At 43.7% G+C, this 25,969-nt stretch overlaps 1 protein-coding gene across 1 annotated transcript in view; it reads right to left on the bottom strand.

Annotated features, from left to right (window-relative positions):
- Positions 1 to 25,969, bottom strand: part of AGBL1 (AGBL carboxypeptidase 1) — a 354,668-nt gene that overhangs the window by 214,262 nt on the left and 114,437 nt on the right. The window lies entirely within an intron of this gene.

A 25,969-nucleotide genomic window follows, 5' to 3' on the forward strand; every position in this document is an offset into this window, starting at 1 on the left:
GAGTTTGTGAAGAAAAAGCCGCGCTGCCTAATAAAGTGGAACAGAGTGAAGAGGGCGGAAGGAAAGGGCTGAGTTGTCTATATACATATATATCTTTGTTGGTTTGTATTTAGTGAATTTCATGCTGGTGGAAGCTGCCAGATTGACAGCCCTAGAGCCTGAAGTCTTCTATTTAGAACGGAACAGGTAAAGCTCCAGGCAGCTGCAATGCAAACTTCCAGCCACACCAATTTGCCTCAGTGTTGATCTGGAGGGCCTCACTTCTAGGATTTTAGATGTCATGGGCCCATTTAGTTCTGAACTCTGATTAAATTATTGACAAGCAATTTGTGCCCGTTGTAATGGCAGTTTTGCTGACTGAGTCTTGCATGCTGTAAAATGGATCCCAAGCCCTCACATGGGCCAAACAGTCACCAACTGGCCTTGAGTTTCAGCACTACTAATTAGAATTAGTAACCGGATGGCATTTGTTATTCCGCGCTGGCTATTAGTGCATGCACATATGCATGTTTCTTAACCAGGCTGGATGAGTCCTGAGATTACTGGTGTCAGATCTCTATTCTTTTTCCAGGCCAATCGGCTACACAGCTGTTGAGGATCCCATAATTCAGTGCAGGAAGGCAGCAAAAGGATTGCCATTGTGGCACTGGGAAGAATGGCAGATTAAACCAGATTCACAGGAGCACATCTCGATTTTGTGCTACTCTGAGGCCTCCTCTTGTCTCCCATCCGCACAACCACAGCTGTGTGCATAATTAGGAGTAAAGATTAAAAAGCTAAAGGAACATGTGGGTGGATGAAAAGATGACATAGGAGAAGACAGGTAGGGGAGAGGAGAGAGTGTCAGGGAAAGCATCCTGACAGGGAGTTGCGTTAGACTATGAAATACAATCCCAGCATTTTTTACATAGCTAGACTGGACAAAAGGCTAGAAAAGTACCTCTAGGGAGCAGCCTGTATTAGGCCCTGGGAGACTAGGCTAGGTTAAAAGTACGTCCTGCCCCGGAGAGCTGCCTGACTTAATAGCTATTTTTCATCACCAACATCGGTCATTCTTTTCTTGACAAAATAAGTCCCATTCCTGCACCGTGGTTGCCCATTCCCTGCATAACTCTGTGTGCATCAAGGTTCCATAATAATGGGTGAAAGAATGGAAACATTTAATAGCATAAATCCAAGCACTTTCCCTCTTGGACTACACAGATGTATCCAGTTCAATGAAAGACTGGGGAGAATGAAGGAAGAAGACGATGGGGACAGGTAAGTGGGTAGAACTGTGCCTTTCCTTCCAAAACTCCAAGCCAGGCAAAATTCACCTGGCCTCATTTTGAGTAAGAAACTCAATATTGAGGAGTTCAGCTTCACTAAAAAGTTCAACAAACTTTCAAATGACCCCGGAGCCAACTTCAAGAGAACCTGGGGCTAGTTTATGGGGTTGATGTAATCCAGGCGTAACACAGAGGATTCAACTAGGTTTCACTTAGGGCTTTTAGGTACCAAACTCAAGGGACATCAAATCCCATGTGAATATGAACTTTTCAGTTCTCCTACTCTACTGTGATAGTGCTGATCTTATTTATTTCCTGTGCCGGCTGTTTGTGTGGCTGCTTCCCTTCTTAGTTACTCTCTCACCCCTGCCTTCTCTGTGTTCAAAGGAAGCCAGGATGATGGATAACAGAAGTCCTTTGACATATTGTGTCATTTATCACACAACAGCCTCAATCCCACTAACAGGACCTTCTTCATATGTCACTGTCGGCCCCAGCGCCACCCCAATGCATCAAAAAGAAACGTTTGAATATGAAGCATTGCAATTCCTAAGTCACGGCTCATCGTAGGTTTGCAGCCATCAAGTTCTCTTCTATCTGCCTACTTATTTATTTAATTTTCACTTTGTCTTACACTCACATTAAATGAACTCGTCAGCGAGGCCAGGACAGTAGGAAATCAATGAAAAGTCACAAGGGCTGGAGGAGAGAGAGATAAAAATTATTGAATTAATTCCTCTGAGAATCAAATGTGGCATCTCAGAAAGGATTCAGAGAACATAGCCCACAAACATCATCACTAGCCATGGGCTAGTTACAGGCAGCCTCACCCCATCACACCTCTGTGCCAGTCTGACATAGGGAGGATTCTATTATGGGCTGATGGTGGAACAGTTTGGAGACCGTGCAAATAAGCTTCCTGAAGTACTGAAAGTTTATTGCAACTATCCAAACCTCTGAAGTCTGCAAAACCAGGCTGAGAATCATATGAGATACAGGGTTCTCTTAAGATTTCCAGCTTCTGGTTGGACGAGAATTACCAGGAAGCTGTCTTTATTGCAGTACTTTGGCAATTCTGCTCCCAGCTGTAACTTAAAAATGCAACCAAGAGAGGACTGCTTGGGCCAAGTTCTGCTTTCAGTTACATCAATGGTACTTCACCAAAGTCACTATGTTGTGTGTCCTGCAGGTTAGCACAGATAAGAATCAAAGTGTGGCCTGTCTGGGGTCTACACACAACAGCCCTAATAGGTGAGCCAATGCAGAGCCTGACTCCGACAAGCTGGTGTTGGCTGGGAGTCTATATCTGCAATACTGCACTTACTACTAGTTGGTGTTGGTCCTGCTTTGAGCAGGGGGTTGGACTAGATGACCCCTGAGGTCTCTTCCAACCTTAATCTTCTATGATTCTATGAGTCTACACTTGGACTGTTTGAGGGTACGTCTACCCTGCCAAACAGGATGGATAACAACTGATTACTTTTAATCAAAAAATTGGATTTTTTACTTTGTAAATTTTTTTATTTAAAAATAAACCTATTGAAAATTAAGGTTAAAATTTACAACCTATGTTAAGGCCTAAATTTATTATAATCTATGAAAATAATTTAAATTAAATAGAAAACATATTAAGCAGCATGTGTTTGCTGCCAAGTCTTAAAGGAAGTCAAACCTCTGAACTGGTGGAAGTCACCAGATAAGCACCTGGAACCAGAGTATGATGAAGTGCTAAACCAGCTTCTGACAGCAGTAGCCTCCTCTGCAAGTACCGAGAGAATATTTTCTTCATTTCACTTTATTCAGCTAGTTCAGTTCAATGATTAGTTTATTCACAGTTAAGAAATCAATTGGGCATTGAAAAAGCCAGAAAGCTTGTTTTCCTCTTCCAACCTTGGAATAAAAACTAGGTATGAGATCTATTTGGTTTAAAATCATGAAGTACATGATGACTAGAAACCATCAGTTCAACTCATTAGATACAGATAACTTTTCTTTTGTGGAATAAATCACTTTGTTTTAAATGTAAAACATGTTCTGAAAAACTTTTTTTATGTATTCGGGATTTTTAAGGGATTTTTGTATTTAATACAAAAAATTAAAATGCTGTTTTATGCATTTTAATTGAATGTCAATTTCTATTCAAAGAGACTTTGAAGCGACTCATGAGTAAAAGAGTAATCATTTAGTAAATAAGAAATGCATCATTCACCATCTTCTAACATAATACAAAATGTAAAAATTAAGAATCTGAATAAATGGAAGTTAAGCTACATAATTGCTTAAATAAATGTGTATAGATATAATGGATCCTCCTGGTAGCAAAATGATGCACCAAATTTAGTGTAAAGGCTACACTTAGTTGCAAATCAACATGTTTTAATGGTTACCAACTAATAAGAATCAATCTTTTCTTAGGAAAACAACTAAAAGGTACAAATGCAAAACATGATTAAAATGGATGATTTAAAACAAGGGCTCTTGCTTGCTGATTTATATCATGATTAAAATGAGTGATTTAAATCACTGATTTAAATCAGTCCACCCTGATGCAACAAAAGGTGTGTTCTTAAGTCAGGTTAACTAACTCTGGTTAAAATGGCAGCAAAGACATGGCAACTCAGCTTTTAACTCAGGTTAGAACTTCAGCTTCACCCCCAGGCTCCCCCATAGGCTTTAATGCAAGAGGCAACCCAAGTACTATGTCTTCACTGTTATTTCAATCCAAGTTAGCTACCCCGAGTTAAGAACACACCATTTTTTGCAATGTAGACATACCCAAAGTAACAAGAGCGTCAAGATTTTGCTCATTGCACCTCCACTGCTTTGCTTGCTTGCTACACTGTGACCCAACTGGATGCCAACTGGCAGAGGGCACTAGGGCATTTAAGTGTACAGTGATCCCCTGGATTCACCAAAAGAACGTCACATAAGGTCCCTAATGAAAGACTGTGTCACACTGGTCATCTTAATCTTTGTGAGATGTATGTACAGAAAATATGTGGAAAGCTTTTTATATTTATATACACGCACACACTCAAAATTATGTTCTCTAGGTCAGTAGTTAAAAGCAGGGCGTTCAAAGGTAGCATCTTGCGACAAACTTGTATCAAAGGTCTGTTCTGGTATAGTTGTGGGTGCAAAGAGACACCCAGGCTTCCTTCATCTTGAAAGTAAACTGACAGCAGGTTTCCTTCATGAAAAAGGGATCTCACAGCCAGGCTTGGTTGAAAATACTGGGATGAGAAACTTCTTTAGACAGGAGGATAACTTGTTAGTTAAGTTGACGCTCTACCATGGGTGTTATGATTTTGTTTTGGATGTAACCGTATGTTCCCATCTCTCACACTGGTTTTCATTTGAATCTCTATGCCTTCTTAAATACATTTCCTTTTGTTTTATAACTGAACTCAAGTGCTGTGCATAATACAGGTACTGTGCTCTAAGGTAAAACTGGAGTATACTTCCTTTGGGAACAGAGGACCTGGAAGTTCTGTGGGTATCCAGCAGCCAGGGGCTGGATACCACAGTGGGATACTTTGAAGTGACTCAGAGGCTCGGGTACATTTATTGTTGACCTGCAAGGCAAAGGCATGGTCGGTGTAGCTCAAAGAAGAGTGCTTGAGTGGCTGACAGGCTGGCTGTGTTAAGGAGCTAACACCCAGCTAGTACAGGTAAGACTCCCTCGTGCTGGAGGCAAGTGGTAACAAGATGACTCTCATCCCTGAGTGCTCCGAGCAACATCGCATACACCACGCATCCTCTTCCAAGTGAGGAAAAGGAAAGAGCCCTAACTCCCACAGCCCTTGCTTTTGGACCTTTCCCCTGACACTGCATTTAGAACCCCACCCTTTGCATGACTCACTCAGAGCCCCAGCTCTGCCCAGTATGCACGGAGCACCCAGCGCCTGCACCCCTCTGCGGAGCATTCTTTTGTACCGCAATACAGCCAAATCGCCGCCCCACTGACAGACCTAACCAAAAAGAAACAGACAAATGCCGTTCAGTGGACCGAAGAGTGTCAGAAGGCCTTTAACCAGCTTAAAGCGACACTCATGTCTGACCCTGTACTAAGGGCCCCAGACTTTGACAAACCGTTCCTAGTAACCACAGATGCGTCCGAGCGTGGTGTGGGAGCAGTTTTAATGCAGAAAGGACCAGATCAAGAATTCCACCCTGTAGTGTTTCTCAGCAAAAGACTGTCTGAGAGGGAAAGCAACTGGTCAGTCAGTGAAAAAGAATGTTACGCCATTGTCTATGCTCTGGAAAAGCTACGCCCATATGTTTGGGGACGGAGTTTCCACCTGCAAACCGACCATGCTGCGCTACGGTGGCTTCATACTGCCACAGGAAACAACAAAAAACTTATTCGGTGGAGTTTAGCTCTCCAAGATTTTGATTTCGACATCCAACACATCTCAGGAGCTTCTAACAAAGTGGCTGATGCACTCTCCCGTGAAAGTTTCCCAGAACCAACTGGTTAAAATCGTCCTTGAGATTTGGAAAATATTGTTAGTCTTTATATACTTGGTAATATATTTAGAGGTGCATGTGTCGTATTAACTCTGTTTTTTCCTAGAGCTCCAGGAAGAAATCCCAGCCAGCATTTCACCCTAGCTGTGATTTGGGGGGCGTGTCATAAATATAAGGGGAAGGGTAAACACCTTTAAAATCCCTCCTGGCCAGAAGAAAAATCCTTTCACCTGTAAAGGGTTAAGAAGCTAGGATAACCTCGCTGGCACCTGACCGAAATGACCAATGAGGAGACAACATACTTTCAAAAGCTGGGAGGAGGGAGAAAAAACAAAGGGTCTGGGTCTGTCTGGCTGATGCTTTGGCCGGGGACAGAACAGGAATGGAGTTTTAGAACTTAGTAAGTAATCTAGCTAGATATGCGTTTCTCTTTAAATGGCTGAGAAAATAAGCTGTGCTGAATAGAATGGATATTCCTGTCTGTGTGTCTTTTTGTAACTTAAGGTTTTGCCTAGAGGGATTCTCTGTGTTTTGAATCTAATCACCCTGTAAGGTATTTACCATCCTGATTTTACAGAGGTGATTCTTTTTTACTGTTTCTTCTATTAAAATTCTTCTTTTCAAGAACTGAATGTTTTTTTTTCATTGTTCTTAAGATCCAAGGGTTTGGGTCTGTGGTCACCTATGCAAATTGGTGAGGATTTTTACCAAACCTTCCCCAGGAAGTGGGGTACAAGGGTTCGGAGGATTTTGGGGGGAAAGACATTTCCAAACAATGCTTTCCTAATAAAATAAACCCAGATAAACGTTTGGTGGTGGCAGTGGAAGTCCAAGGGCAAAGGGTAAAATAGTTTGTACCTTGGGGAAGTTTTAACCTAAGCGGGTAAAAGTAATCCTAGGAGGTTTTCATACAGGTCCCCACATCTGTACCCTAGAGTTCAGAGTGGGGAAGGAACCTTGACATGGCCCACACTTTAGACCTTGATGGCCTTGAACAATCACAGAACAAATAAACTGCAGCATCCATCGCCAACCAGGTGAGGTTGCCATATTGCCCATTGCTCTGTGCCCAAGAGTTATCCCTAGAAGAGCCAAGTTTATTGCCTCTGTAGATGTTTTCACAACAATTTACCTGGATTCTCAGCAGTATTACAGACCCAAACTTATATGAGCCATTTCATAGACTCATTTCTTACTGGCTAGCATTTCCGAAGTTGGACAGATTTCCATATTACTTTAAATCACTCAAGGTAGAACTGTGTTAAGTTCCAAGAACTGAAATGCCTTTTGGATCATGAGAACTGATATTTAAAGTATGATTTGCTACTTTATTATGTCATTATCATGAAAGTATGTGCACAGCGTTTCTATTTCATAAAAGTATAAAATAGCTGCTAAGGAATCACAGGAAAATTACAGCTGGTAAATTAGTCAATAAACCTTTATTATACTACTCCTTTACACTATTATGAAGAACATAAAAACTGCCACACTGGGTCAGACCAATGGCCCATCTAGCCCAGTATCCTCTCTCTGATAGTTGCCAGTACCAGAGCTTCAAGGGAAGGACCTACCCCTGTCTTCCCCTCCCAGCTTCTAGCAATCAGAGGTTTAAGGTCACATGAGCATGTGGTTACATCCCTGACCATCTTGGCTAATAACCATTGATGGACCTATCCTCCATGAACTTATCTAGTTCTTTTTTTAACCCAATTATACTTTTGGCCATCACAACATCCCATGGCAATAAGTTCCACGCGATAATAAATATGGAGGAACTTAAAATTAATTTCTTCCTAGACAAAGATTTATTGACAAAACTCCACAGCTTTGTGGCGCTGGCTCATACTAGTCCTCTTCATAGTTGGACCTTCCTGCCCATGCGGATTCAAACAGGATACCCTTAGCAGGTGGTGTATCTGCAAGGCTGGGCCTAAGGTGTCTTTTTAAAATGTTCTTCATTTCTGCTGCAAGCTTTAGCATACTCTGTGCCACAGTGCAGCAGTTTAGCATCAGTAAGAATGGTCTGTCAACTACAGATCAGGTCAGTTCTCTTTGTACCCTCTGCTGAGGATTTGCAATGGGTGCTTTATGCAGAGACTGAAGAAAGATACAAGTGACATTAGCTGGCTAGTCTCCAGAGAGTCTGCAGGCCAAGTCACGAACAAGCCCTACATTGGCTGAGTAGCCCCTATTTATAACTCTCTCTCTGAGGCTGTCAAACTGGAGCTCTGAGACAGCAATATCATTTCCACTTTCCTTTGTAGTTGCTCCAAGTTTGGCATTGAAATGAAGCTTGTCTGTATGTATACAGGCAAAGAGGGCAGTTTAGAATGACAACTCAGCTCGAGGTATATCACGGTCTTCATTCAGACTCCTAGGCCACTATGTTGACATGTGACTGGCAAGGCCAGTGACCTAAATAATTATTTGCCAGAGACATTAGCTTACATTAAAGAAACAAGCATGAGAGAAAAAAAGAAAATACATGCAGTGAGATAGAACAGCTCATATTTCTTGGATTGCTAGACCAGATACCTCGGGTGTGCCTGTCAAATAGAAATTTCAGAACAAATCAATCCAATTTCATAAATACATGAAGGCAACACATTGTCAGAAGGGTCCACAACAAATACAATCACAGATGTGTGCCTAATTTGCACAAGCAATTCCTTCCTTTGTGAGCACAACCACAGGAAATGAACGCATAAATGGCCACCTAGATGTCTGACATGCAACTAGAGTAACTGTGCTTGCAAATGTACACACTTTTTTCAAGCATATCCCTTCAATTATGAAAATATGGACCAAAATGTATGATACCATAACAATTATATTTTATGTGTGTATGTACATAGAACACTGCCTCAACTGGACCATATTTATGGCTAGCCTCAAAACAAACTCCTGATATATTTGATCACAATACAGCTCAAGAAGGGTTAGCAACTAAAGAATGGCACATACACCTCAGTTAGCTCATGCAAATCAGGTGCATAGCAGATGTGCATACAATCTGGTGCGTGCTAACATATGCACAAGTTTTGTGGGCTGGAATCAGAAGTTACCACTGAAAATATATTTTCCATAACATTACTTTGTAATATGAAATCTGAGTACATTTTCAAACCCATTGCATGGATTTTTCAGAGATGATCAAAATGATTAGAGAAACATATGAAGACATAGGGCCTTTGATTGCATTCAGGTGATTTTCCTGAGTTTCTGGTGCCCATGTTTCACTATCCACCTCACAATATCTGCTTCTTCCCTATCTTGTTTAAGCTTAAAACCAACAGTTGCACTAGCTCAGCCCAGAGAGGCAACTGGTAAGTATTCATGTGGGCTGAAAAAAAGCTGCCATATTCCACCTCAGAGGTGGATGCATTGCAGCACTTTGCTAATTGAAACCTGTATATAGTCAATAAATAATGCTTGCACAGCACTTTGTGATCCTTTGGATTGACAGGTGCCATATAAAAATAGCTATTATTAATAAGTATTTAGGATCAGGTCTGACACATTCCTTCCAGTAGAGGGGAATGGTATGCATACAGACAAAGCTAGTTCATTGCAAATACTAGCCATGAGCCGGACGTTTGTCGTACTAAGAGACCGTGTAATGGAGGGATGTACTTAGTTCAGATAATTTCTGCTACTTACAGCAACATGTGCTTTTTCTTAATATTCTCCTTTTTATTTACATGCTGTATTGTGAGCATGAAAGCTCACAGATGTTGATAAAGACTCTATTTGATTTTGTAAAGAACATATGCTAGATGAGATTACATGCTGCTCAAATCTGTAGGAAGCGAGATGGCGAAATCAGGCTGTTCACGAGTGCCCTCACCTGCATTGTAGGGACGGAGGCAAGTATTAATGGGAGTTAAAAGAATCAGGTGGAACAACTCATCAACACTCATTTCATGATGATCTAGAATTAATGTATGTAAAAAAGTGTCTGGCGTGATCTTCCCCAAACATGACACCATTTCAAAGCACAACCTCTTTTAATAATAAGTGAGTTTTATGGGGAGAAAACAAAATCAGTTTCACAGTTATCCGAACTCCTAGATTTCCCAGTTCTACCCATCTCCTATGCACATCTTTAGAGCATAAACTCTTGGGGGCAGGAGGCAGTCTCTATTTTCATGCATTGTTCATGTGAAGCACAGAGCATACTGTTGGCACTAAAATAGCCACCAGAGTAATAATAGTGATGCTGCTCTTTAAAATGTTCTTTTAAAATCGTGGTATGTGAATTTTATGTTCATGAAATTATAGGAGAGATGGCAATAGACGGAGAAAGGAATAGTGCAGGATTCTGAAGGAATGTAGCATCAGTTCTGGTCCCCATGCACAACTCTGCCAGTGTACCTCAATCTTTACCAACAGCATGTCCCATCTATTCCATTCCCGGTCTCTATGTACAATTCTGCGAATGCAGCACCTTCTGCTATTCCAATCCTGCGCTCCCCAGACACCTCAGCCAATGCCCCTCACCCTGACCTGCGTACACAAAGCAAAATGCATCTCCTGCTATTCCAGAACTGAAGGCCTCTACACAGCTCAGCCATCATAACCCGATCTGCATTATCCAATGTTATATCCACCTGAGCAGAGAATTCATTGCTAACTAGGACACATTGCTTAGTGGTTCTGTGATGTAGACCAATGTCTATTAGAGACTTTGATGAGAGAGACCACCCATTTCCTTTTCACGTGTCACTGCAGGATTTGAACGTCCTCTGATAGTTTTCCACAGAGGTGACTGATTAGTGCAGCAAAACACTTTGCTACCTCAGCTTCTTTTTCTCCTTCACATATCTTAACTGTATTAAAATAGTTTATGATTATGAATGTCTTGCATTCTCTTATGTACCATAACCACTATGGGGAGACAGAAAAATTCACACTGCTTTCTTTACCTTGGTCTTCTGATTTTAACAATGTCTGTTAATTATTAGAAGACAAAAAAATGATTATGGGACTGTTATTTTATAACAAGGACATTTTCACGAGCCACAGAAGGTAATATTGCCTGAAGAGTCAGTTCCTACTTCTCACCTTGCTTATAAGCACTGTTCAAAGGGAACAAGAGCTCCCTGGGAGCTCTGGTACTTTCTTCTCCAGCAGGAGTTGAGCTTGCTGTCTTCCTATCATGGGAAGTAAAGCTAAACAAAATATCTATTGCAAATCCTGGATCTGGATCTATACAGGTGCATCTTTACACCCATGTGGAGCCCCATGATGGCATAATAGTGGCATGTGAGGAAGGAAAAGATGGAAAGATTGTAAAAGAAATAGATAAATAAGAAGTTAAAGGAAACAAAATGTGAAAGGAAGAAGAAAAATATTATGTGAAAGCTCTGACTGGATTATGATGATCTATTGTATTACTTATTACATTTGTTGATATGTTTTAATATATTATTTAGTATAGTAAGATGTTATTTGATAATAATTTATTATTCTTAGATGCTTCAAGTCTGTATGGTGGCCTTCGGACAGATAAAAGCCATCAGCCCAAATCCCTGCCTTGTGATCTGGGTAGACGTTTACTATACAAACTGTGTTTTTTACTCCTCTTCTTCTGTTGTACTCTGCTTCCCCGGGTAATCCAGGTGGGAAAATCCTATAAACTGTAGTACAATACTTACCCATTTTATAAAATGTCATTGTATTCCCTAGGCAGTTCCTCAGACTGGTTCCAAAAGCTATAGAAAAGTTGTTTATATTTAATACTACAGGTTTTTAGAGTAATTTCTACAGAATGCTATTGGTTTCCTATTATTCCTATTTTATTATTTACATTACCATAGTTGTCAGAGGTCCCGACCAGACTGGGATCTCACTGTGCTAGATGCTGCACAGAGAGGGACATGGTTCCTATTCCAAAAAGCTTACAATCTAGAACTTTGCTATAAGGACATATCTATGCCTCACCATTATAGCAGCAACCCTGTCTTTGCTTTTCCCACTCCATTCTGCTTCCCAGCTCAGCCTTGCGCCATATCTTTACAGGAATTCCTTCACTCCCCCCCCCCCCCGGCCCCCGCTTCCCTCCACCAAGGCTCAGACCTGCTCTGCAGCATTACAACTGCACTTCCATGTATCTTCCTTCTTGGAGCACTGCTAGTTAAAAACTGCTGCTGTTTACTGCTTTCGTATCGCCTCAATTATTCCCACACTGATTCACTTTATTTCATGTTTTAATTCTTGCTGTTTGTTTGGAACACTCAGCTATTCCTTTAAGTAAGACTATTTGCTCAAATAGTGGCAGCAAAATTTGGCCGTATAACTATAACAATCGCATATGCAATCATGCTCCCAGTGTGCACTTTGATCTCTACGTGATCACTTGCATGCTCATTTTTGCACAGCAATTTTGAGCCTATGAGTGTAGCATGTTTCAGATTGGTAGCCATTTTGCAGAAAAGCCTCCCCTACCACAGACAGTGTTTTAGTTTGTGATCTTCTCCCCCCCCTTCTCTTTTACCTTACATAGGGCTCTTTACTCTTCTCCATCACAGCATTTTGCCAGCCTTCAATCTAATCGATCTCCAAAGAGAAAGGAGAAGGGAAGAGAGATATGTAATATCTAAAGAACACATAAGTAAAAAAACCAAACCCACAACAGAGCCAACCCTTTGCAGAATTCACTACTGCTGAAATCATAGAATCACAGAATATCATGGTTGGAAGGGACCTCAGGAGGTCATCTAGTCCAACCCCCTGCTCAAAGCAGGACCAATCCCCAACTAAATCATCCCAGCCAGGGCTTTGTCAAGCCTGACCTTGAAAACCTCTAAGGAAGGAGATTCCACCGCCTCCCTAGATAACTCATTCCAGTGCTTCACCACCCTCCTAGTGAAAAAGTTTTTTCTAGCATCCAACCTAAACCCTTCCCCACTGCAACTTGAGACCATTACTCCTTGTTCTGTCATCTGGTACCACTGAGAACAGTCTAGATCCATCCTCTTTGGAACTCCCTTTCAGGTAGTTGAAAGCAGCTATCAAATCCCCCCTCATTCTTCTCTTCTGCAGACTAAACAATCCCAGTTCCCTAAGCGTCTCCTCATAAGTCATGTGTTCCAGACCCCTAATCATTTTTGTTGCCCTTCGCTGGACTCTTTCCAATTTTTCCACATCCTTCTTGTAGTGTGGGGCCCAAAACTGGACACAGTACTCCAGATGAGGCCTCACCAGTGTCGAATAGAGGGGAATGATCACGTCCCTCCATCTGCTGGCAATGCCCCTATTTATACAGCCCAAAGTGCCATTGGTCTTCTTGGCAACAATGGCACACTGTTGACTCATATCCAGCTTCTCATCCACCCGTAACCCGTAGGTCCTTTTCTACAGAACTGCTGCCTAGCCATTCAGTCCCTAGTCTGTAGCAGTGCATAGGATTCTTCCGTCCTAAGTGCAGGACTCTGCACTTGTCCTTGTTGAACCTCATCAGATTTCTTTTGGCCCAATTCTCTAATTTGTCTAGGTCCCCCTGTATCCTATCCCTACCCTCCAGCAGATCTACCACTCCTCCCAGTTTAGTGTCATCTGCAAACTTGCTAAGGGTGCAGTCCACGCCATCCTCCAGATCATTAATGAAGATATTGAACAAAACCGGCCCCAGGACCGACCCTTGGGGCACTCTGCTTGATACCAGCTGCCAGCTAGACATGGAACCATTGACCACTACACGTTGAGCCCGACAATCTAGCCAGCTTCCTATCCACCTTATAGTCCATTCATCCAGCCCACACTTCTTTAACTTGCTGGCAAGAATACTGTGGAAGGCCATATCAAAAGCTTTGCTAAAGTCAAGGAATAACATGTCCACTGCTTTCCCCTCATCCACAGAGCCAGTTATCTCGTCATAGAAGGCAATTAGATTAGTCAGGCATAACTTGCCCTTGGTGAATCCATGCTGACTGATCCTGATCACTTTTCTCTCCTCTAAGTGCTTCAGAATTGATTCCTTGAGGACCTGCTCCATGATTTTTCCAGGAACTGAGGTGAGGCTGACTAGCCTGTAGTTCCCCAGATCCTCCTTCCAGGGCCGGCTCCAGGCACCAGCGAACCAAGCCAGTGCCTGGGGCGGCAAATGTAAAGGGGCGGCAGGACATCGGGCTCTGGGGTGACAATTCCGCGGTGGGGACGCGACTCTTCTTTGGTCGCCGGCAGCAATTTGGCAGCCGCACCATTACTCCGCCTCCCCATTCGGCGGCACGTTTTTTTGTTTTGTTTTTTTGCTGCTTTGGGCGGCAAAAACGCTGAAGCCGGCCCTGCCTCCTTCTACCCTTTTTTAAAGATGGGCGCTACACTGGCCTTTTTCCAGTCTTACGGGACTTCCCCCGATAGCCATGAGTTTTCAAAGATAATGGCCAATGGCTCTGCAATCACATCCGCCAACTCCTTTAGCACCCTCAGGTGCAGCGCATCCGGCCCCATGGACTTGTGCTCGTCCAGCTTTTCTAAATAGTCCTGAACCACTTCTTTCTCCACAGAGGGCTGGTCACCTCCTCCCCATGCTGTGCTGCCCAGTGCAGCAGTCTGGGAGCTGACCTTCTTCATGAAGAAAGAGGCAAAAAAAGCATTGAGTACATTAGCTTTTTCCAAATCCTCTGTCACTAGGTTGCCTCCCTCATTCAATAAGGGGCCCACGCTTTCCTTGGCTTTCTTCTTGTTGCTAACATACCTGAGGAAACCCTTCTTGTTACTCTTAACATCTCTTGCTAGCTGCAACTCCAGGTGTCATTTGGCCTTCCTGATTTCACTCCTGCATGCCCGAGCAATATTTTTATACTCTTCCCTGGTCATTTGTCCAATCTTCCAGTTCTTGTAAGCTTCTTTTTTGTGTTTAAGATCAGCAAGGACTTCACTGTTAAGCCAAGCTGGTCGTCTGCCATATTTACTATTCTTTCTACACATCGGGATTGTTTGTTCCTGCAACCTCAATAAGGATTCTTTAAAATACAGCCAACTCTCCTGGACTCCTTTCCCCTTCATGTTATTCTCCCAGGGGATCCTGCCCATCAGTTCCCTGAAGGAGTCAAAGTCTGTTTTTCTAAAGGTTAGGGTCCGTAATCTGCTGCTCTCCTTTCTTCCTTGTGTCAGGATCCTGAACTCGACCATCTCATGGTCACTGCTTCCCAGATTCCCATCCACTTTTGCTTCCCCTACTAATTCTTCTCGGTTTGTGAGCAGCAGGTCAAGAAGAGCTCTGCCCCTAGTTGGTTCCTCCAGCACTTGCACCAGGAAACTGTCCCCTAAACTTTCCAAAAACTTCCTGGATTGTCTGTGCACTGCTGTATTGCTCTCCCAGCAGATATCAGGGTGATTGAAGTCTCCCATGAGAAACAGGACCTGCGATCTAGTAACTTCCATTAGTTGCCAGAAGAAAGTCTCGTCCACCTCATCCCCTTGGTCTGGTGGTCTATAGCAGACTCCCACCACGACATCACCCTTGTTGCTCACACTTTGAAACTTAATCCAGAGACTCTCAGGTTTTTCTGCAGTATCATACCGGAGCTCTGAGCAGTCATACTGCTCTCTTACATACAATGCAACTTCCCCACCTTTTCTTCCCTGCCCGTCCTTCCTGAACAGTTTATATCCATCAATGACAGTACTCCAGTCATGTGAGTTATCCCACCAAGTCTCTGTTATTCCAATCACATCATAATTCCTTGACTGTGCCAGGACTTCCAGTTCTCCCTGCTTGCTTCCCAGGCTTCTTGCATTTGTGTATAGGCACTTAAGATAATTTGCTGATTGTCCTGCTTTCTCAGCATGAGGCAGGAGCCCTCCCCTCTTGCGCTCTCCTGCTCGTGCTTCCTCCCAGTACCCCACTTCCCCGCTTTGGTCTCCTTTCCCTGGTGAACCTAGTTTAAAGCCCTCCTCACTAGGTTAGCCAGCCTGCTTGTGAAGATGCTCGTCCTTATCTTCCCTCTCTTCGTTAGGTGGAGCCCATCTCAAACGAAGAGCTCATCCAGCTCTGGACTGGGATAACTACAGGCCAATCACTCTCCTCTCTCTCTCTCTCTCTCTTTTTTTTTTTTTTTTTTTTTTTTTTTACAGTGTACATGTAAATCCCAGTGCATATATTACAACAAATTATGTGTTTTAATGCTTAAAAGGAATTGAATGATCCTATAAAACTGGAAATGTCACAATGAACCCTAGGGATGCCCGAGTTTCGAAGTGATAGAAATATTGCTTAATTTATGACACAAGTAATACAGTAAGATGTATTACGAAAGACAATAACCTTACATTCCCTTGCAATTTCAGATTTCTGGGTAGCATGGATATTGTAGTCAAGTCATGGACATTCTTCATCACAGCTACTAAAGTGAAGTTTTTGCAGTTTCATTTTGTGGACTTTCTTTCTCCTGTCCAATGAATAAACGATTCCAGCTCCAGAACTGTGGCTAGGCACTGGCATGGACTTTGACAGGAGACCTGGAATGGCGATGGGTGACCAATAGCTGCCAGTCGTCTCATGAGCTATTCTCCAAGAGAACCTAACAGGCTAGGATCTGAAGGATACAAGCTATTTGCCTCAGTGTCTGAGAAGATCTGCCACACTCAGTCAAATGAACTACAATGCACGGACCAGTGTCGATGACTCTGATGAGAAGTGCAGTGATTCATCTAGGGACAGATGGGTTCAGGCCCATGGATAGCCCCAGCAGTCTCAAGAGAGTGAGAAAGGAAACATGATATTTTGTATACAATGCTTCGATTTTCAGTGTCATTTGCCTCCGATGGATCTTTCATTCTGGCCGTCTGGGTGGCTATTTGATCATTCTAATGAAGATATAGGAGTTGGGGAAGGTTTTTTCTCATCCTTAGATGAGGTGGGCTGGTTGGGCAATATTTAAATGTCAGATCGGGGCAACAAATACACTGATCCATCATGGCTGAGGGGACACAGTGATATGCAAATGTGGCTGCATTAGCACTGTAGATTAGAACTCGATGGAGTAAAATTAGAACTACTAGCAAAGAAATTCTGGCCTCAAAGATCATCTAGTATGTACAGTGACTTGTGCCGCTGCACTGAAGCCTAGCAGACAAGTAACTGATTAAGCTACTCTACTGTGCAATGATTTGGACCACAACAGCAACATACAAAACATGGCTGAGATACAATGAACTGGATATACAAACGGCCATGACAGAGCTTTATGACCTACAGAGGCCAACCTTAATATCCAAAAGGGCTTATCTGGCCTGAGCGGCCAGTTGTGGTGATTTCTACTGGCCTATCATGCCCTAGATTCCCTGAGCTCCAATTCACTGGTGCCAGTTATTGTTGCTGTTTGTTACTGATACAGCGCTATCGATGTGCATAGTGCTTTACAGATACACACAGCTAGCTAGGGTCTTACTTCCTGTCCCAAACAGTGAACAGTCTAACCTGGGGGGATACAAAGCAAACAGTTCAAGGCACAATCAGGAAAAGGGCAGCAGACAGTCATAGCTGATCTTTGATGGGAGGCCTGAAGAAAAAAGCAGGATAGGAATGAGGTGCTTTGAGAGAGGACAGCATGACAAAAGGTTCAAAGTTGGAAGGGGAGAAGTGGACGCAAGGAGTGGTGAGGAGGGACGAATGGACAGGGTCTGAGTAAGGATCCATGATGCAGGCAGAGCTGAGAGGCAGGACTGGAGGTGGAGATTTAAAAGATGAGGGTGGAGAGTTTCAGCATGATGGATCTAGCTATACCAGTCAACCCCCAGAAAAGATATACCAGTCAACCCCCAGATATACCAGTCAACCCCCCCAGAAAAGATCAGAGTGATCAACCACAGTGTCATAGACTAATGTGTAGACTCGCAATGAGAGACCCGTTTCTTGCCTCTTTGCCAAGCATACTGAGTGCTACGTGAATAATAAATAATACACACCATGAGATTCCAATAACTGTAACAAACACGAGGTATAATCAAACCCAATCAAACCAAAAATATCATAATTCCAGAGTCTGAGGCCAGAAGGGACCATTGTGATGACCTAGGCTGACCTTCTGTATAGCACTGTCCATAGAACTTCCCCAAAATAATTCCTAGAGCAGATCGTTTAGAAAAACATCCAATCCTGATTTAAAATGATCAGCAATGGAGAAACCACGATGACCCTTGGTAAATTGATCCAATGGTTAATTACCCTCACTGTCAAAAATGTACACCCTACTTCCTGTCTGATTTTGTCTAGCTTCAACTTTCAGCCATTGGATTGTGTTATAGTTTTCTCTGCTAGATTGAAGAGTCCATTATTAAATATGTGTTCCCCCATGTAGATACTTACAGACTGTAATTAAGTCACCCCTTAATCGTCTCTTTGTTAAGCTAAATAGCAAGAATTCTTTGAGTGTATCACTATAAGGCATGTTTTCTAATCCTCTAATCATTCTCATGGCTCTTCTCTGAACCTTCACCAATTTGTCAACATCCTTCCTGAATTGTGGGCCTGAGAACCAGACACAGTATTCCAACAGTGGTCACACCAATGCCAAATACAGAAGTAAAATAACCTCTTTACACTGTAATAATAGATAAATAATAACAGTAATGATATTTTTCAATTTACTCTTTAGAACTATGAAGTTACAACTGCATGCACCAGTCTCCTGGCTCCCAGAACTGCCTTCCAAGAAGCGTGGAAGCCAGATTGTAAATTACTGTCAGTCAGGAGTATGAGCACTGAAGTACAGCAAAATACTCCCTTCTGAGATCATGGAACACAGCCCAAACTTCTTTCTTCACCTCATCATACTGATGTTAACCTGAAGGTACTCCCCATTTTACAAGTTAATACCATATCTTAGGCTAAACAAACTCCAAGCATTTTGTAGTCCCGAATACTGTTATTACTGAGCTTATAGAAGTCAATGTCCGCACTATTTACCAAGTACTTCGCAGCTTCAGAGAGCTTTACAAACATTGTGACAGCCTTGGCTTAAAGCCAGTGCAAGTCTATTGAAACAAGGAGAAGAGGCACGTGCTCGCATCAGGTCTTAATTTGGCCCATTAACGAATTAGTCCTCACTACCTTTTATGCGGTACAGTAAGTATAGTCATCACCACTGTACAGATGGGGAAACTGAGGCAGAGAGGTTTAGTGATCTGTCTAAGAGCAGAGAAAGAGGGTCAGTTTCAGAATAGGCATTAGAACACAATTGTTCCTGGCTCTCAGTCCCATGAGCTCCTGGAAAAAAATCCCCCAAATCCTGGAAGTTCACAACATTAGAAAAGAAAAGGAAGAATGGCCAAGTCCCCAAAACCTCAGTGACTCAGGCACCCAGCTTAAAAGAAACAAAAGCACCAGGCAATAAAACCAACTGCTGATGTGTGACTGGTGCAGATACATAGACAAGCTACTGTTTAAAGACACAGGCACACAAATACATTAGGTGAGGGTATGTTACAACAGCAACAACGACTGGCTGCTAATTAGTCACAACCTCCAACGATAGAGTATCACCAGAGTGGCAGAGAACATCCCACGGAAATTACATTTTTTAAAAACCATGCTGCAATCACTCCCCTGGCAGCCCCTTCCTTCATCTCCCCTCTTGGCTTTTTATTTATTGTAATTACTTTCGTAATAATATTTGTTTCCGTGTTATTATATAGATTACTGTTCACAGCAACCACAACAACAAAAATAATAGCTGGGAAGAGTTATGTTGCTTATTTATCTCCTTGGCCATTACTGGGTTGCCAGGAAAGGAGAGAAGGGTGCTTGGGGGAGGGAGGCATCAGGAAAAGCAGTAAATAGAGAGGAAAGCATATTCCTGAGAAGCAAAGATGTATGGGAGCACATTGACGGAGGAGGAAACACTGGTAATAAGCAAATAAAGCTAATAACTCAAGAGGCAAGGCGGTGCCAGCAGATAAAGAACAGAATAAATAACACTTTGCTGGAAGTGCAGGTAGAAGGCAGTATCATGGCTCTAGTATCTTCGGCCCAAAGCCATTGGCCGCAAAGGGAGGATTACTTGCGGGGGGTGCTGTGGGTGGACTGTGACCTCAGCACAGTGCAAAGGGATAGGTTTAAAATGTGATGCTTCCCATGGCTTGCTGCCTATCGTGCCAAACAAACAGGCCTCTACCAGTGATCTAACAGGGAATCCCTCCTAGCTGTCAATAGCAGTAACAGGGTCCATTTCACTCCACAGGAGCCGGGCATTCCACAGGAGATCAGCAAGCTGCCCCCAAATCCCTACTTCACGAGGGAAGCTGGCGTTGGCTGGTTCATACAGTCACCCAAAATGGGTGGGAACAGCATGGAAGTCTGCCAGAAAATGCATTGATTCAGTGCCTCTTCTGCGCAGCCTCCACTGCAGGAGAGCCCATGGAGCTCTAGGTGGTCTTTAAAGCTGTCCTCCCTTGGTAGAACCCCTGGGGAAAGGCAGCGGGGATATCATTACCCATGCCGAATCTCCCCTCCGCAGGGTGACTCTAGCCTATAGAGTTTATATCTGCTTTTCATGCCTCCAACCAAGTCACTGTATCATAGACATTTTCCATGCTGGACACATTCCCCCTAGCAGGGGACAGTGGTGAATATGCACACAACCTAACACATGACTCTTAGTCCTCCAGCAAGTAAGCACATTAATCCATACTCTCAAATACTTAAGCTAGCCTCCTGCTATACCAGCATATCTGTACCATCATCTATACAAGTTCGTCTATGGGAAATTTCTCTCTTGGATCTGATACACCTTGGCTTGCAAAGACATTTAGCACAACTTTTGCTGGCTTAGACAGCAGAAAAACCTTGGCTCGGGATCTACTTCATGAGACAAGAGAAACCCTCTCACTGTACCAATTAATGGCATTGCTCTAAACAGCCCCTTGTGATCTAGCACTACAGAAACCTAGCAGCTCCCCCAACCCATACTCCACCACACACCCCCTGATACCTGTAACATAGATGGACCGACTGCTGGGAGCCTTCAGAGTATATTTGCTCACACAATATTTTATTATGGGAAATAAATTCCTCTTCAATTCCCCTGCCAGGAGAGGAGGCAGTGTGTGCGGGGATAAGGGGAGATGTGCTTCTGTTATCCTTTTCTGAGCACCCTGCTATGAAACCAAGGGGCAGACTCTGAAAGGAAGGGTAGAAACCCCATCATTTGGGCTATTTAGAGACCCAGAAAATGTGCAGTAGGAAACAGTCTTGCACTGGACCTGTGATGTGACCTAATAGGGCTTTTCCCTCTCTACCTTTCTATGATTATCTAGGATCTCAAACCCTGCCACTTTAGCTTCAGTGAAACAATCAGTGAAGAGTCATAACTCAGCTGGGCTGGAGAAAGCAGCCTGAATAAAATAGGACCCAACTAGTAATGGCATCCTCAGGTAAAGCAGACCTCAACTGAACCTGTAACTATAGGCTGTGAAATGCTAGATCAGCATTTGTGGTTTGGTTTGTTTGGGTTTTTCAAAACCATAGAAAGGTCAATCTGTGGCTAAAACCTAAAAGAGCAAATCAGGACCCCTGGGCCTTATTCCTACCTCTGCCACTGACTTACTCTGTGACCTGGGAAGAAATCACTTAACTTCTCCATGTCTCAGTTTTGCTACCATTAAAAAGGGAGATACCACTTCCGGGCTCACACAGCTGGGAGGGCTAACTTGTCTGTATAATGCTTTGTTGTTCCTAAAATGGACAATGTCAGCGAAAACCAAGTGCTCATGTGCTTCTTCAATTCAAGACCTGGAGAGGAGAACATAGGGAAAGAGAGGGGCAGGTGGAAGAGAGCAGAGATGGGTAGTATAAAAGGAGGAAAGGAAAGGAAAAGAAGAGGGTGGCAACGTTGGAGATTGGTAGGGGCGGGCCACACACTGGTAATACTTGCCACATCACCTAGGCAGGGCTCTGTGAGTGGCGGAGATGGGAAGGGGAAATGAGGAGATAAAACATGCACAAAGAATCCACAGGCTGTTTGGTGTGGAGTATTTTTTAAAACAAGTGCATTTCCCTGAGAGCTCCCACCCATAGCTTGATCTATGATCCTGCAAAGCTGAATCATTTTTAATTTAATGCTTCTGGGAAGTGGGGAGGGAAAAACCCATCAAGCATAGGCACAGTTCGCAAGCACTGGGTATTAGCATTTGGCAGCATTTATTATTGCTGTTTATGGTGATATAAATTAGGTTTACACTGATATAATTAATAACCCTAAATTTAGGTATAATAAATAGCAATATTTATCCAGAACTGCAGTGACTGGAGAAGCCCAACAAGAACACAAAATACTGACTACTTCTTTGTGAGTGTGAGTGTGTGAAGGTTGTGAGTGAGCGAGAAAGTGCATGTGTGTAAGGGAAGCAGGTGTGTGCGAATGTACATGAGAGCTAAGAGAGGCACTGATAACGAACGTCTAATACTTTACTTAACAGATATAGCAAAATTTATCAGATCTGTCATTTGATTGGCTACATGCCTGGCTGCTGTTCTCTGGGAAAGGGTATAGGACCAGTGCATTCAGTCAAACACAACAACAGTCGCACAGTGATGCTCACAATTCCTTTTTGGGTTTGAACAAAGCCAAGTTCAGCTGTGATGACTGTTGATGAGCTAGGTTTTTATATGAAAAGCACCCCCCCACACACACACACACACTTCATTTACAGTCCGTTCCAGAGCTGTGATTCCTTCCCTTGCTGAAAGATGGGGATAGATTGTAAAAGCACTGAAAGAAATGAAGAGCTGGGGAGATCGGGGAGGGAGGAGAGATGCTTACCATCTCGGCCGTGTGCTGCTGGAGCGTAATCACATTACTGCACTCGTGTCTGCGTTAGAGGAATATTTGCCGCGTGTAACTTTCAGATCACATTAACCAAAGCAAACAGCAAGGCCCTGCTTGTCTTGTTACTGCATGAGGCTTTTGGAGCATGATCGTGCAGTGCCCTGCTGGGATGAGAGTGCTCTTCCGTTGGGCTGGGTACGGCGGGGAGCCACAAGGGTGACAGGGCTGCTAGCAGGAGCCCTTTGTAAATGCCCCGCACTGGCATCCATCTCCAGGACTGATGATGAAGTATTATGCATGCTCGGGGACCAAGGGAAGATGGGGGGAGGAGGAGCTTCAAAGCACTGCCAACAAAGAAAAATTAATCCTCTCTTAAATAAGGAAAGATGCTGAGATAAGGGGACTAGAGCAGCATTAATCCACGGCACAAAGTCGGGGGAGGGGAGAGGGAGAGATTGACAGAAGTCTGTGCTTCCGAAGGGGAGAGATTTGCAACCACTCTGCTCATTAAAAAGCCACAGCCAGGCAGGGATGCTCAAGGTAATCATCTCAATCAAACTGCCCTGGCTGTCTCATCTAAGAGCCTTCTAAAGAGGAAAGGAGGGCATTAATTCCTCCTGACCCTTTGGGCGTGGGGCTGGGAGGGGAGGCAATGAGATGGTGAGGGGGTGGAATCCTGGCCCAGGAGAGGCAAGGAGTAGAGTATCAGGCTACCACACATGTATACACGACGCCATGACTCAGAACTCTGTGACCATGGAGAATAATGGAGGCTCAGGCCTCGGGTTGGAGAGCCCAGTACAGACTAGTGCTTCGATACCACAGACATTATTGTACTATCTGCAGAGCACCCACAATGGCAGGAAAGCAGAGGAATGAAGGGAACAGTGGGGAGCCGTGGCAAAAGAAACGGACACGTTGAGGGAGATGTGGGACCCAGCAGCAGTTAGACTGGGGCAAGGGATCATCTTTGTGTTCTGTGTTTGTACAGTGCCTAGCACAATGAGGTCAAGATCCATGATCAGGGCTCCAAGGTACTACAAATAATAATACTAATTTAGTATTTAGGGGCATTCATGTGCTGTTAAATCCTGCCTAACAGGCATGTGATCCTCTGGAGAGGGCACTGGACTGGGAGTCAGGAGGCTTGGGTTCTAATCCCACCTTTGCCACTAACCTGTGTGACCCTGGGTAAGTCACTTTGCTGCTGTGCCTTTGTTTCTCCTTTTACACTTTTCCTGCCTTGTCTATTTAAACTCTGAGCAGTTTGGGGCAGATACCACTTTTGACTATATGCATGTGCAAGGCTTAACACCATCGGGCCCTGAACTCAGGCAGGGCCTCTATGCATGACTGTAATACAAATTAATAACAATCCCAGTACATGGCTCTCTTGACTGGTTTATGGCTCCCAAGTGGAGGCTGACACAGAAGTATCTCACTGGTGTGAAAACTAGAGATTTTGAGATCATTCACCTCTCCAGCTATTATTTCTGATGGAATTGTGAGAAAGGAGGGAGCCTGGAGGGGGGATATCTCACTGGAGCAGAGGGGGCACAGAAGGGTGAAGCCATGTTAAGACACAGGTGAGACGTCTTCCTGCCCCCTGTGTAATACATTGGAAGCTTCACAAGCAGGTGGATGGATAGAGTTAGGCACTTATCTATCAACTTCCACCTGAATATCTCAAAGTATGTTACACACTTTAATTAATTAAGCCTCACAACGTAATTATAAAGGGTGTCACCAGGAATTGGGGGATGAAATTAAGAGATGGGAAGAATATACACTGAGTATCAGAAACCCTTCCTGTGCGTGCTATACTGTGTGCCAGGTTGTGGAATAGTCAATGTAGTATTTGACATTAGACCATGTAAAACACTCATAAATGTACAATGGGCACCAATCCTACATTTGCAGGGAGATGGACAAGATATATGTCTTTTCCATCTCTAACATCTATGATTACCCCCATTTTACTGCTGGGAAAACAGAGGCACAAAAAGGCAAACTGAGGGCTTGCCTAGATGAATGGTTAGTGCGCAGCAAGCTGGGTGTAGATCTACAGCACACTAGCCTGCCATGCACTAACTGGACATGTGGACCCTACTACCGCACACTACAAGTTCCCCGCTGTGCACGTGCACTTATCTACCCCTATTCCACAGTAGAGGAGATCAAAGCACAGTAGGGAACCTCTCGCACGTGGCAGGCTAGTGTGCCATAGATTTGCACCCCAACTTGCCATGCATTAACTGGTCATCTAGACAAGCCTTAACTTGCCCAGGGCCATGCAGTCAATGGAAGAGCCAGGAATAGAACCAGGATCTCCTGGTTCATCTCTCAAGCAAGAGGTGCTCCCATCGCCAAAGTCAGGTTTGAGCTCCTCTGCACCAGGTAAGGCAGAGTTCCTCCTGGGTGACATGAGCTCAGAAAGTAGCACTTCACTGAGTGCCATGCAGAGCTCTGTCCTCCCCGCTGAGGTCCCCCCTTAAAGAGTCACCTCCTGAATGCCTGAAAAAGAAAGGTCAGACATTCCCTCCGTTCCTCCATCTGCTGGAGACTTTAAGTGCAGTGAAGTGGGGGGGGGGATGACAAAAAAAACCCATCCACCTTCAATTTGCCTTTGCTGCCTGGAAGGATTAGGGCATTCGGTGCCTGCAGAGACCTAGAACACTCAGGGGTTATGTCTTATTCCATCAAATGGAGCTGCCAAGCTGCTGTTGTGCCGGCTTCCTTAGAGGTGATATATCATGAATGACATGATGGTTCGTAGCATTGTGACAGGCTGGGGAATATCAAAGCAACCTCTAGCTCCTGCCCACTGAAGCTTTTGCACCAACTCAGAATGAATTGATTTGGGAAGTTTGATAAAGTTATGTTCAGTTTCTCTCATTGTTTTTCATTTTTTGCTACTGTCTCTGCACTCGTGGGTCCCATCCAGCCTGTATCAAAATCAGAAGGGTCCATGTGCCACAAGGAAGGGTGTTCCCAGAAGATCCCAACACAGTTTTACACACTCAAGAAGTCTGAAGGAGCAGCCATACTTCTGAGACCAATTTCCCAGACTTTTGAGATTAGCCTATTATAAGAAACTGTGGCCACGCATATGCATGAACCATGGTCACCAGTGAGGACCAAAAACTTAACACCTTCAGCACCAAAAATGGAAGCCCCTACTCCTAACCAAAAGGAGTAACTCCTCTAGGTGTAATCAGCAGGTTGTTATAATCGCTGAGGCCTGTCACCAGGGGGAGACATGATCACCCTAAAAGAAGACAGTGACTATATTATAGTGTCACTACCAAATACCCATCACAAGTGGGCAAACTCCATGTTCAGAAGCATTTGGGGTTTCCCCAAATATCACACAAGCCCATCTCATCTAGCCCAGTTCTAAAATAGGGTCTCTCTCCAACTCACTGGCTACCTTGTATTTCAGGTTTCTACATCAGA

The sequence above is a fragment of the Chelonia mydas genome, chromosome 10 (assembly GCF_015237465.2).
Source record: "Chelonia mydas isolate rCheMyd1 chromosome 10, rCheMyd1.pri.v2, whole genome shotgun sequence".
Classification (NCBI taxonomy): domain Eukaryota; kingdom Metazoa; phylum Chordata; order Testudines; family Cheloniidae; genus Chelonia; species Chelonia mydas.